Source organism: Arabidopsis thaliana, chromosome 2, assembly GCF_000001735.4.
Source record: "Arabidopsis thaliana chromosome 2, partial sequence".
In the NCBI taxonomy this organism is placed as follows: domain Eukaryota; kingdom Viridiplantae; phylum Streptophyta; class Magnoliopsida; order Brassicales; family Brassicaceae; genus Arabidopsis; species Arabidopsis thaliana.
The window spans coordinates 5,363,499-5,377,197 of record NC_003071.7 but is presented as its reverse complement, the minus strand read 5'-3'; the positions used below and the strand labels follow the sequence as shown (position 1 = coordinate 5,377,197).

Below are 13,699 nucleotides of genomic sequence, written 5' to 3'. Positions count from 1 at the left end.
CACATACTTCTAGCCCTCCTTTCTCATAATCTCAATTACAAATCTCTACTCCGCGACCTGCCAGCGAACTGGCCGAGTTCCACACAATGATCATGAACCTGATCAACATAAGCAAAAACCAAGAAATTGCGCATCGCAACCTCGCCGCAATGGTGGGTCAGCAGAGACGCGACTCCACTCGAATGGCACATGAGGTACAGGGCGATACTGCGGGTAAGGAAATCCCCCCCCCCCCCCCGCGAAACTGGGATTCCTGCCCAGATCCCCATAGATCTGACAGGTACCGTCTCCCTGACAGATCCTACTCCAAGGACTCGTCTAGACTTTGCCTCGATAGAAGTCTCACCTCCTATCAACCGGCAGGTCGCCTTTTTACTGGCACCTGCGAACACTCTCGTCGAAAACCCAACAACAGGGAATGAGACACGCACAACGCCTGCCTTCCCAAGGCTACCGCTCTAACCTTTGCTACCGCTAGGCTACTCGCCCCCTAGGTACACGTGGACGAGAAACCAAACAACCGCGTCCAGTTACCGCGTTCCCGGGAACTCAACGCAACAACAGACCTCTATCGCTAATCCACCAACCACTCCCCGGATACCAGGAAGCGACCTCCGTAACGGTCCGACTGATCCTCGAGCACCGGTCAATCCGCGTAACGTCGTGGATATAGAAACATTCCGCAATTACCCAGCTCAAACAAATGCGAACATGGCTCAAATGCATTCACGAATGCATCCAGCAGTGAGCGATGCTCCCGACATAGATAGAGTGATCGAAGAAACTAGGCATACCCCGTTCACGGATAGGATCTCTCGTTTTCGCATTCGAGACGTCGGGAGAATCCGTTTCCCGGAGTAAGACGGAACGAGCGACCCAAAGGCTCACTTGAGATCCTTCCGTTTCGCTATAACACGAGCGTACCTGACGGACAAAGAAAACGAAGCAGGTCATTGCCGTTTCTTCGCAGAAAACCTCAAAGGTCACGCCCTAGAATGGTTTGCTAGTGTCGAAGGGAACTCTATTGATACCTTCGACCAGCACGCCGCCGCTTGCTTAAAACAGTATTCGGTACTCATCGAACACAGGACGTCTGAAGCCGACCTCTAGGGTCTCACCCAACTTCAGAACGAATCCCTGCGATCTTACGTCGAAAAATTCAAAATTATCAAATCAAAGATTGCGAACCTAAACGAGGAGGTAGCCATAGCCGCCCTTCACAACAGCTTGTGGTTTTCCTTTAGATTCCGTGAGGAACTCACCATTAGGCAACCGGTCACTTTAGACGATGCCCTTCACAAAGCTCTCCACTTCGCCAAAGTCGAAGAGGAACTCGCTGTGCTGGCCTTAAGATTCAAAGAATTTAAAACACAAAACGCTCCCCTTGCAACTAAAAAACCCTTCAAAAAGGAAAACCAAACGCAAGGGCAGCATACCCTATTCGCAATAAAAGAGGCAGACGAGGACGAGAGTCTAGAACTTGACCTCGGAAAATATTGCAAGTACCACAAAAAAAGAGGACACGAGGAATGTCGCGCCGTTAAAAAAATTAATTGCAGCTAGGCGTAAAACTAAAAAAGGTTCAAACCCCAAAGCTGAAACCCCTCCTCCCGACGACTCAATCAATTCGATCAAAACTCATAAGAGGAAGGCAGATTCCTACACAAAAGGCAAAACCCCGATGATGGGACCTGATCACCAGATCACATTCTGGGAAAGTGAAACCACCAACCTCGATAAACCTCACGATGACGCTCTCGTTATCCGAATCGACATAGGCAACTACGAACTCTCCCGCATAATGATCGACACAGGAAGCTCAATTGACGTACTCTTTTACGACGCGTTTAAAAAAAATGGAACATTTCGATTCCGAGCTGCAAGACAGAAAAACGTCACTTACCGGGTTAGCTGGAGATACGACCTTTTCTCTAGGAACCATCCAGCTCCCAGTAGTCGCACGAAGAGTGAGACAACTCACGAACTTTCTCGTGGTCGATAAGAAAGCTCCTTTTAACGCAATACTAAAAAGACCATCGCTACACTTCATGAAAAAGGTCCCATCAACCTATCACCAATGCATTAAATTCCCCTCAGATAAAGGGATAGTAGTCGTATACGGCAGCCAACGCAGCTCCCAAAAATGCTATATGGGTGGCTACGAGCATATCAAAAAAGTCGACCCCGTAGTACTAATGATAGAGGACAAACTCGCAGAAATGAAAACAGTCAGATTCTCTGACCCTTCTCAACGCGGACCTCAAAAATCATTGATAACGCTGGTCTGCATAGACGAATCAGATCCTAAACAATGCATTGGGATACGTCAAGACCTCGACCCAGCAATACGTGAGGACCTCATAACCTTTCTCAAGATAAACAAAGACAGCTTTCATGGTCAAGTGCGAACCTCCGAGGAATAAGCCTCGAGGTAACCTCACACGAACTCAACGTCGATCCGACCTACCGATCTATAAAGCAGAAACGTCGCAAGCTAGGTCCAAAAATGGCCAAAGCTGTGCACGATGAAGTCGACCGGTTGCTCAAGATCAGATCGATAAGGGAAGTAAAATACCCTAACTGGCTCGCCAACCCGGTCGTCGTTAAAAAGAAAAATGGGAAGTGGAGAGTATGCATCGACTTTACAGACTTGAATAAGGCATGTCCTAAAGACAATTTCACACTCCCGCATATCGACCGACTGGTCGAAGCCACTACAGGACATGAACTATTGTCCTTCATGGACGCATTCTCCGAGTACAACCAAATACTTATGCGCCTAGATGACCAAAAAAAAACAGCTTTTATTACCGACCGAGGCACCTACTGTTATAAAGTAATGCTCTTTAGTTTAAAAAATATTGGAGCTACCTACCAACGATTGGTGAACAGAATGTTCGCTGACCAGCTAGGTAAAATGATGGAGGTCTATATCGACGACATGCTGGTCAAATCAGCTCACGAAAAAGACCACGTCATGCAGTTAAGAGAATACTTCAAAATCCTAAACAAATTCGAAATGAAGCTAAACCCCGAGAAATGCTCTTTCGGAGTTCCATCAGGAGAATTCCTCGGATACCTAGTAACCGAAAGAGGCATCGAGGCCAATCCTAAGCAGATTGCAGCCTTCATCGATATTCCTTCACCAAAAATGGCACGGGAGGTCCAACGGATGACTGGCCGTATCGCCGCCCTCAACAGGTTCATATCTAGGTTCACCAACAAATGCGTCCCTATCTATCAGCTCCTCTGAAAGGAGAAAAAGTTTGATTGGAATGAGGACTGCGAACAAGCCTTCAAGCAATTGAAAGCATACTTGTCCGAACCACCCATACTCGCAAAACCCGAAGAAGGAGAACCGCTATACCTATACACGGCAGTATATCGAACCGCGATAAGCGGTGTCCTGGTGAGGGAAGATCACTAATGATAAAAACCGATCTATTACATTAGTAAAACGTTGATAGACGCTGAAACCCGTTATCCAGCAATGGAAAAACTTGAACTGGCCATAGTCATGTCAGCTCAAAAACTGAGACCACATTTTCAATCACACCCCATCGTAATGATGACGTCCCAACCAATCAGAACCATTCTACATAGTCCAACCCAATCAGGTCGACTTGCGAAATGGGCCATAGAATTAAGCGAGTACGATATAAAGTATCGCACCAGAACCAGCTTGAAAGCACAGGTCCTAGCCGACTTTGTAATCGAGATCCTGTTAGCGGACCTGGATGGAACCAACTCTAATAGAAATGGCTCCTCCACGTCGACGGCTCCTCCAACCGGCAAGGATCCGGAGTAGGAATACAACTCACCTCCCCCACCGGGGAAGTCATCGAACAATCGTTCCGACTAAGATTCAACGCATCAACCAACGAGTCTGAGTATGAAACTCTCATTGCTGGCATTAAGCTAGCTTAAGGAATGGAGATCTGCGATACACACGCCCACATCGACTCCCAACACGTCACTAGCCAGTTCCACGGGGAATACGAAGCTAAAGACGAGTGCATGGAAGCGTACCTCGAACTGGTCAAAACATTGACCCAACAGTTCGAATTGTTTGAATTAACTAGGATCCCCAGAGGAGAAAACATCTCTGCAGACGCCTTGGCAGCTCTCGCTTCTACGTCAGATCCTTTCGTCAAAATAATTATCCCTGTCGAAGGAATAGAACACCCAAGCATCGACCTTACGGTCAAACATGCTTGGAGGGAAACCTCGGCAACTTGCAACTTCACGCGAGTAACCCGAAGCACCCCCGCCGCAGCCAGGGCTCTCCCAACAGATGCGGAGGCAAGTGCAACGGAAGAGGAGCCAGAGCTCAAAACCCCCGAACAACCTGCCCCGTACGAACCTGAACCGTACAATGACTGGAGAATCCCAATCATCGATTACATTGAACGAGAGATCACACCTCCCGACAAGTGGGAGGCCAGAAAACTCAAAGCCTAGAGTGCAAGGTACTGCATCATGGAAGGGAGACTTATGAAACGTAGTGTCACAGGTCCCTATATGGTGTGTACCTACGGGCAACAAACAAAAGAACTCATGAAACGCATGCACGAAGGACAATGTGGTAGCCACTGCAGTGGACGTACCCTCGCCCTCAGAATCAAAAAGCAAGGCTACTTCTAGCCAACAATGCTAGCCGATTGCATAGCTTACTCACTCATGTGCGATAAGTACTCACTCAGACATATTCCACGTAGTTCTTTGGGCCTACCGAACTACACCTCGCAAATCAACATAAGAAAAACCGTTCTCTCTCGCCTATTGTTTAGAAGCAGTAATCCCTGTCAAAACCATAGTACCAAGCGTGATAAGGACTGCCAGTTCTTCTAACTCAGACCTGAACACGCAAATGTTATAGGACAACATGGACTTCATCGATGAACGCTGAGATCAGGCAATGATCCGAGTTCAAAACTATCAACAAGCTGTCGCCCGCTACTATAACTCCAATATCAAAATTCGGAGATTTGAAGTGGGAGAGCTCGTTCTATGAAGCAACACGAGAGAGCTAAACGCCAAAAAACAGGGAACTAACTGGGAAGGTCCCTATCGAATCACCGAGGTGGTACGTGACGGCGTTTATAAGCTCGAAAAAGTTATCAACGGAGTACTTGAGTTACGACCTTGGAATGCCATGCATCTCAAGAAATACCACGTATAGGTACTCCAAAACAATCGAACTACGATAAGGCTTGATCCCTTGGCAGAGTACGTAGGCAGCTCCCCCCAAGAGCGCAGCCACCATTTCAATTGTAGTACGATAAGGCTTGATCCCCTAACCAGGTATGCGCTCACCAAGGAAAACGAACATCACATTTTCCATCAAAGAAGGTTAGCTGCTCACCTAACAGTTCAACCATCCCTCGATACCAAGCAGGTCCCTTCCAGGTGACCAGACACCAGATCGTCGTTTGCTTTACCTCATTTGTACTCAACAATTTCGAGATAAGAATAAAAGAAAATTTTGATACTCAATATCATGTTTCGCAAAACAATCGTTTCCACTACGATTTAAAACTCATTCGTAATCTTACGATACCCAAAGCCCAACATCCGAATGTTGGCGGATCCACTTTGTGATCTCGCTTCCAAAAAGTCGACAGTGAACTTTACCTATAAAAACACATCACTTCGACTTCATCGGAGCTCACCTACTACAACCATATCTAACTCCTTCCTTCGCTATCAACACATAACAAACTAAATAAGGAAGAAACGAAGGTTTCATTCGCGATCTGGCGATACCACAAGCCCAGCTCCCAAAATCTGCCAGGTCCCTTGTGTGACCTCACTTCAACAGGTTCCCGAGATAAACCACTCAAACTTACTCAAGTTTGAACCTACGAAGAATATACCATATCACATCCGAAATAACTTGGACTTAAAACAAGTCCAATTATTATTCGGAACATGAACAAAACAAGGTGATCATACACCAAAATCGACGAAGTATCAACACACGAATAAAAGACAAAATGTACTTGTTAAAAGGGATAAAAGCCTTCCTAGGCATCAAAGTACTTAACTGAACAAAGGATAAAAGCCTTCCTAGGCACCAAGTTCAAAAAGAAACAAACAAAAGGATGAAAGCCTTCCCAGGCACTAAGTCCGAAACAAAAAACACAAAAGCCTAACAGGAGGAGCGTAAGTGATCACTCTTTCAGTTCCCCGGCCGGCGTGGCAAAGACAGTACCAGAACCCTCCGCGAGACCTCTAGGAAATGCATCTTTGTTGCTCCCGAACTCATCCAAGCCGATTGGCGTTCCTTGCTTGTCGACGTCCATCGGACGTACCACCGACATCTCCAAAACCGGCGGGATATCCAACTTGCTTAGAGTGAAGTCTGATACCTCCTTCGATTTGCACTGCGCATCCAGGCCATCCAGTTCCGCTTGCAACCGAGGTCTCTCCACGGTCAAATCGATAGCAGCCTTCGTGATCTGGTCGATCAAAGCCAGGTTCGACTCCACCTCGACCGCTTGACCTTCCAGCACTGTGTACTCCTTCTTGGCGACCCACTTTTCCTTGATCCCAGCCAGCAACCTCGAATATGCGGTGGCCAGTCTAACCTTAGCATCGTGAACCGTCTTCTTCGCTCCTTACGCAGTCGAACTCAGGTCCAGCACTGTGTACTCCTTTTCTCGTCGTCTGCTTGTTAGCCTGCAATCCCCAAATTTCCATCTCCATGAGCCCGATGTTCTCAGCACAACCTTTCTCGAGATCTTTCAAAGTGGACAGCTCCATTTTCAACCTCTCGATCTCCGCCTGAAACCATAGTCAGTTCAGAATCACCGTATCATCGATAAAATATATACAAAAAAGTCATAACAGAGGCATACCTGGAACGAAACCTCACGCTCTTGACCAGCCTTCACACTCGTTGTCAGCTCCTGGATGAGGGTCTTCCCTTCTTCGAGCTCGCTCGCCGAGGGAACCTTGCTCACACGTTGCTCATAGAGAGCAACCTGCTTGTTCGTGGCAGCTATCGCCTGCCAAAAGCAAAACAGAGATTAGAACTGGCATAAGAATGGAATTTGAAGGAGGCAGTTATCAATTGTTACCTGGCCTTCCTTCGCCATCATGTCAGCATAAGTCGCAGCCTCGGCCATGTTCTTCACTCCGGGAATCTGGCAGTTCTTCCCTTTGATGTGGCGAAGCAGGTTCGCCAACCCAGCCTCGTCCTCAACGATCGGATGATCACAGTCGTGAGTGTAAGACCAGTGGAAAGGCCTGCTTCCCGCAGACCCCCCACCAAAATTGGACGACTGTCTCCCTTCTTGAGACCGGTTCGGACCTTGGAAGGACGACCAGCCCCCACCTCTTGATACTCGGCATCCGGCTTGGGACCTACCCGAGGACCGCATGTCTGTGGACATAGCTGCCTCCGGGTTAGCAGCCGCATGTTCCACCCTCTCCTCTCTAGGAGGGGCGACCTCTGCTAAAAGTGGCCAGTCGGTCTGACCACGTCGGAGAAGGGTTAACAGCTCGAGTTTCTTGCTGTAAACCATCAAAAGAAAAATAACGTTCGTATCGATACTAACGCTCAACAAAAGCAGTCAAAGATCCAACAGAAACAACAACAAAATCAAGAGACTCTGATCTCCATCTTACCATGGTTGGTATACCAGGTTCTCGTCATCCTTGCGGGATCAAAACTGCCGATCGAATGACGATCTAATCTGAAGAAGAAGTACTTGGATCGCCAATTGGTGTTCCGACAGGCCTTCAACCTGCTTAGGACTAGAGATCCGGGACGAGCGCTGATGTAGTACGTCCCTTGGTCGCTCCTAGCATTGGTCTTGACCTGGCAGCCGAATTCTCTGTTTATTTCCCGGGCCCGGGTTAATAACGCCAGTACATGGCGGACAAAGTTCGGGCACATCTGAGGAAAGGCGAGGCCGAGGCAATAGAGCATCTCGAGGATGCAAGCCGGAATCAGGAAAATAGGTCACATTTCTCAAAAAAATTGGCGTAAGTGCAGCATCACTCGGCCGGCACGTTCTCAGGATGCAACGACGGCCTTGGGAGTATCATAGTCACCCCCACTGGAACCTGGCATCTCCTCCAAAGGTCGACCAGGTCGTTGTTCGTCATTGGGGTGCCTCCCTTTTGCTTGGGAGCTTTCTTCTTCTTCGGCTTGTCGGCTCTGGTTGACTGCGGACAGATTGGACCCATTCCGCCTAAGGTTATAACGCGCCTTTGTACTTGCGGCGGTGACGCCGGCGACCTCGTCTCGGACGAACTCTCGTCGTTGTCGTAACTGTGGTTGCTCTTGTTCTGGGAATCCTCTAGGTCGCTCATCTCTTGATTTCGATGGAGAAAGACGAGAGAGATGAAGGAAAAAGCAAAGAGGGCAGATCGAGAAAGAAGGGAGCAGCAGAGAAAGAAAACGATGGAGATAGCAGAAGAAAGGTGAAACTTTTCTATCTCTAAAAATGAAAACTAAACGTAGTAAATAGATAAGATGAAGAGAAGTCACCTTGGGAGTTGTGTGAGTTGACGTGAAATCAAGTGGAGATGTGGGAAGTTATTTAAAGGAGCCATCATCACCACAATTTTCGAGATTACAGAGATCTCTTCCCCGCGCCTGATCTGGGCCGTCAGATGCGGTGCGCTGAAGAGACGCTCCATCTCAGCCGTCCACGTCAACAGCAATTTGTCTTGCGTATCTACTCAAAATCTTTCGGTCAGGAACCTGAAATTAAATCGCTTTGTTGAGTTTATCCTCAAAACCGACTGATCTTATCATATCTATCACCTCATCTAGAATATTTTCGCAATCTTATCTTACTAATATGTCCGCTCATCGAGTTCGCCTACTCACTCAATGGGCTGGGGGGCAAATGTTGGAGCTGGATTCCCCTCCAGGAATCCACCTGCGAAAATACCAAGTAAGCCCACAAAGCCCACCAAGCCCACCAAGTAGAGGACTTACGCAGCTGATGAGCCCACATACGCGAATAGGTACTTGGGCCTGATAAGCACGGTCGCCTGATAAAGGGAGATAAGCGAATTACAACCTAGGAACTAATGAGAAGATATTTGCGGAGCGGACCTGCTATCTCGGAACGGACCTGCCGAATATCCAAGAGAATCTGCGCAGATCCCGGACGGAGCTACCACGTGCGTAGACCTATATAAGGGAGCAAGGACGACTTGTAAGACATATTCAATCCAGCTTTACATTCACACACATACTTTTACACTTGTAATCTCTTTTCACATTGTAAAAGCTTTGTCATAATCAATACAAAAAGTCCATTCGTTCTTAGCAATATAACTTTCAATGTTTCTGTGAAGATCTAGCCCTCCTTTCTCATAATCTCAATTACAAATCTCTAGTGTGGATTTCATAACCCACATCTTTCGAAGTGGACAGCTCCATTTTCAACCTCTCGATCTCCGCCTGAAACCATAGTCAGGTCAGAATCATCGTACCATCGATAAAATATATACAAACAAGTCATAACCGAGGCATACCTGGAACGAAACCTCACGCTCCTGACCAGCCTTCACACTCGCTGTCAGCTCCTGGATAAGGGTCTTCCCTTCTTCGAGCTCACTCGCCGAGGGAACCTTGCTCAGACGTTGTTCATAGAGAGCAACCAGCTTGTTCGTGGCAGCTATCGCCTGCCAAAGGCAAAACTAAGATTAGAACTGGCATAAGAATTGAATTAGAAGGAGGCATTTATAGATTGTCACCTGGCCCTCCTTCGCCATCATGTCAGCATAAGCCGAAGCCTCGGCCATGTTCTTCACTTCGAGAATCTGGCAGTTCCTCCTTTGATGTGGCGAAGCAGGTTCGCCAACCCAGCCTCCTCCTCAACGATCGGATGATCACGGTCGTGAGTGTAAGACCAGTGGAAAGGTCTGCTTCCCGCAGACCCCCCACCAGAATTGGACGACTATCTCACTTCCTGAGACTGGTTCAGACCTTGGAAGGAGGACCTGCCCCCACCTCTTGATCCTCGGCCTCCGCCTGTCTGAGGACATAGCTGCCTCCGGGTTAGCAGCCACAGGTTCGCCCTCTCCTCTCTAGGAGGAGCGACCTCCTGATCGATCACGATAAGCTCAGCCTCCAGGCGCACCTCCGGCTGGGTCTGAGCTCTCTTCGGAGAAGACAGTGCACCATCAGAATGAACAGCCGCAGATGGCTCAGAAACCTGAGCGACCTGATTGTTATCCGCCTGACCTGCTGTAATAGAGGTCCCGGTATTGAACTCAGGAAGCGACGGATGAGAAGCTGAGGCAGATGCGCTAGAGATAGCTAGACTGTTCCGAGCCGCAGTCACCACGGCCAATAGATCACCAGCACGAGCCGGAGCCCCGGTGTTTGCTCGTTGAACACGAAGACTTGGTCGCCTCATTCTTCCTCTAGAAATGAGCGGGAGGTCCGAAGTAGAGCTGGAGTCAGGAGGAACTGAACAAACAAAGCACGATATTTGTTATTTTGTAGCTCGATCGCGCAATGACTCATACACAAAAAAAAAGATGAAACTCGTACTTATAGGCAGGTCTGCCTCAAGGTTTGGTTCAATCCGCAGGACCTCTTCGATCGGATCCTGATGTGTTGCTGGAAGGACAATTGCGGGAACTGCTGGAGCTACAGCAAGAGCAGCTACGATGCTATCTCTGCTAAAAGTGGCCCAGTCGGTCTGACCAAGTCGGAGAAGGGTTAACAGCTCGAGTTCCGTCTCTGAGAGAGTAACCTCCTTGGTTCTTGCCGCAAGCCATCAAAAGAAAAATAACGTTAGTAACGATACTAACTCTCAACAAGGTCGTTGTTTGTCATCAGCGTGCCTCCCTTTTGCTTGGGAGCTTTCTTCTTCTTTGGCTTGTCGGCTCTGGTCGACGGCGGACGGATTGGACCCATTCCGCCTAGGGTTATAACGCGCCTTTGTACTTGCGGCGGTGACGCCGCCGACCCCGTCTTTGACGAACTCTCGTCGTCGGCGTAACTGTGGTTGCTCTTGTTCTGGGAATCCTCTAGGTTGCTCATCTCTTGATTTTGATGGAGAAAGACGAGAGAGATGAAGGAAAAAGCAAAGAGGGAAGATCGAAAAAGAAGGGAGCAGAAGAGAAAGAAAACGATGGAGATAGCAGAAGAAAGGTGAAACTTTTCTATCTCTAAAAATGAAAACTAAACGTAGTAAATAGATAAGATGAAGAGAAGTTACCTTGAGAGTCGTGTGAGTTGACATGAAATCAAGTGGAGATGTGGGAAGTTATTTAAAGGAGCCATCATCACCACGATTTTTCGAGATTGCAGAGATCTCTTCCCCGCGCCTGATCTGGGCCGTCAGATGCGGTGCGCTGAAGAGACGCTCCATCTCATTCGTCCACGCCAACACCGATTTGTCTTGCGTATGTACTCAAAATATTTCGGTTCAGGAACCTGAAATTAAATCGTTTTTGTTGAGTTTATCCTCAAAACCGACTGATCTTATCATATCTATCACCTCATCTGGAATATTTTCGCAATCTTACCTGACCTATATGTCCACTCATCGAGTTCGCCTACTCACTCAATGGGTTGGGGGGCAAATGTTGGAGCTGGATTCCCCTACAGGAATCCACCTGCAAAAAAACCAATCAAGCCCACAAAGCCCACCAATCCCACCAAGTAGAGGACCTACGCAGCTGATGAGCCCACATACGCGAATGGGTACTTGGGCTTGATAAGCCCGGTCACCTGATGAAGGGAGATAAGCGAATAACAACCTAGGAACTAACGAGGAGATATTTGCGGAGCGGACCTGATATCTCGGAACGGACCTGCCGAATATCCAAGAGAATCTCCGCAGATCCCGGACGGAGCTACCACGTGCGTAGACCTATATAAGGAGCAAGGACGACTTGAAAGACACATTCAACCTAGCTTACATTCACACACATACTTTTACACTTGTAATCTCCTTTCACTTTGTAAAAGCTTTGTTATAATCAATACAAAAAGTCCATTCGTTCTTAACAGTATAACTCTCAAGGTTTCCGTGAAGATCTAGCCCTCATTTCTCATAATCTCAATTACAAATCTCTAGTGTGGATTTCAGAACCCACAAGCCTCTCCAAGCTTCGGTCTACACAATGACCTTTAAAACTATATATATGACCTAAAACACGTGACGGGCCTTCTTTAGAAATAAGGGAAAGTTCTGGGCCAAATTTGAAAATTTTCAATACATCAATAAGTTGCGTCTTCGAATTGTCGTCAGGTATTGGAGTCACTCGACACCAGCGGTGGTGTCGTTCGACACCGATGCGGTTTTTAGTCTCTAGATTTCTTCAGCTGCATAAATTCTCTGTTTTCCTCCAGAATGCTCCATTATCTCCAAATGAATCTCAAACATGTAATAACCTTAAAAAGACTAGAAAGGACTCTAGAAATAACAAATAGACTCTAAAACATATACCTAAGATATAGTTAAAACCGGTAAAAATAGGGATATATCAACTCCCCCAGACTTAGCTTTTGCTTGCCCTCAAGCAAAACACAAAAGCCAAACCCGTGGAAGAGGTTTTGAAAACAAAGGAACTCCAAACATTCTCTAGTCTATTGCAATGATCATCCTAACCAAATCCATATGCCTAGCAAGTCTAATTAAATCCTAACCAACATGTACTTCTCTGCAATCTTACACAACATCCTAGATTCAATACCTATATTCCACAACTATATCTACCAGGCTTTCATCGCTGGGTCTGATCAAGCAAGCTAATATTCAAGAACCTTTTAGACTCATTCCTGTACTATACCATGATAAATCGACCATTCTCATTTTTTATTCTTTGGTGTTCTTTCTCTCCCCCAGACGGTATTTTACTCATTTTAGGTGTATGTTTATCATTATTTAGCTGTGCATTTACTCATTGTATCATATCATTTTGCACCATTTAAGCTTATTTTGCATACTTAGGCATCTAGGATCATCTTGCATACGCATCGCATATTTTGGTGTGTTTTCAGGTGTAGAAGGAGCTAAAAAGGACTCTACTCGATCCATTCACTCGATCCAGGCAGCTACAGAAGAGGCATCAATTCAGTCGACCCCTTTACTCGATCAAGGCAGCCTTAGATGAAGCAGCAGATTGATCTACTCGCCCCTCCTACTCGATCCTCTACTCGACCCATTTACTCGACCAAGGGTGACCAACTCTACAAGACTTGTTGAGCTATCAAAGCGTCTTCGGATCCTCCTCATTCCCCACTCAACCAGACATCTGAGCATACGGATAGGAGAGGAAGAAGCATCTACTCGACCAATTGATCACTCGGAGCATAGACACAAAGGCGCAGACTTTGCAGCACCCTCCTTACTCGATCCTCAAGATCGAGCATTCGCCCAAACCGCCTCAAGTCTCTTGTCTTCTAGTGAATCTAGGGTTTCGACATTTTACTATAAATAGATCACTTTCGAGTTTGTCCAAAGGATCAAGCTTTTATCCTTTAGTTTTTCTTTGTGTTTATGAATCTTCAAAACTTAATTACTCTTAATTTATTTCGTTTTTGCATTTAGTTGTTTAAGTAAAGTTGTTTAGCTTGTTTAGATCTGCATTTTTGTATGATTTCAGTAATTTCTGGGTTTGTGTTCTTGAGAATGTTGCTTGAGTAATGATTAGGGTTCTTGATGATGGATTAGATTAGGGTAATCTCTAGGTTAGTTAAGTGGTTAAGATT

At 46.8% G+C, this 13,699-nt stretch overlaps 3 pseudogenes across 3 annotated transcripts; 1 reads left to right on the top strand and 2 right to left on the bottom strand.

Annotated features, from left to right (window-relative positions):
- Positions 1–40: 40 nt before the first annotated feature.
- On the top strand, positions 41–5,503 carry AT2G13060 (annotated as a pseudogene; the record flags this gene model as incomplete). The annotated part of the gene is made up of 1 exon: positions 41–5,503.
- Positions 5,504–6,176: 673 nt separating this feature from the next.
- AT2G13050 lies at positions 6,177–8,667 on the bottom strand (annotated as a pseudogene; the record flags this gene model as incomplete). Its single annotated transcript has 1 exon — positions 6,177–8,667.
- An 834-nt stretch (positions 8,668–9,501) lies between these two features.
- Positions 9,502–11,366, bottom strand: AT2G13040 (annotated as a pseudogene; the record flags this gene model as incomplete). Its single annotated transcript has 1 exon — positions 9,502–11,366.
- Between the last annotated feature and the right edge of the window lie 2,333 nt (positions 11,367–13,699).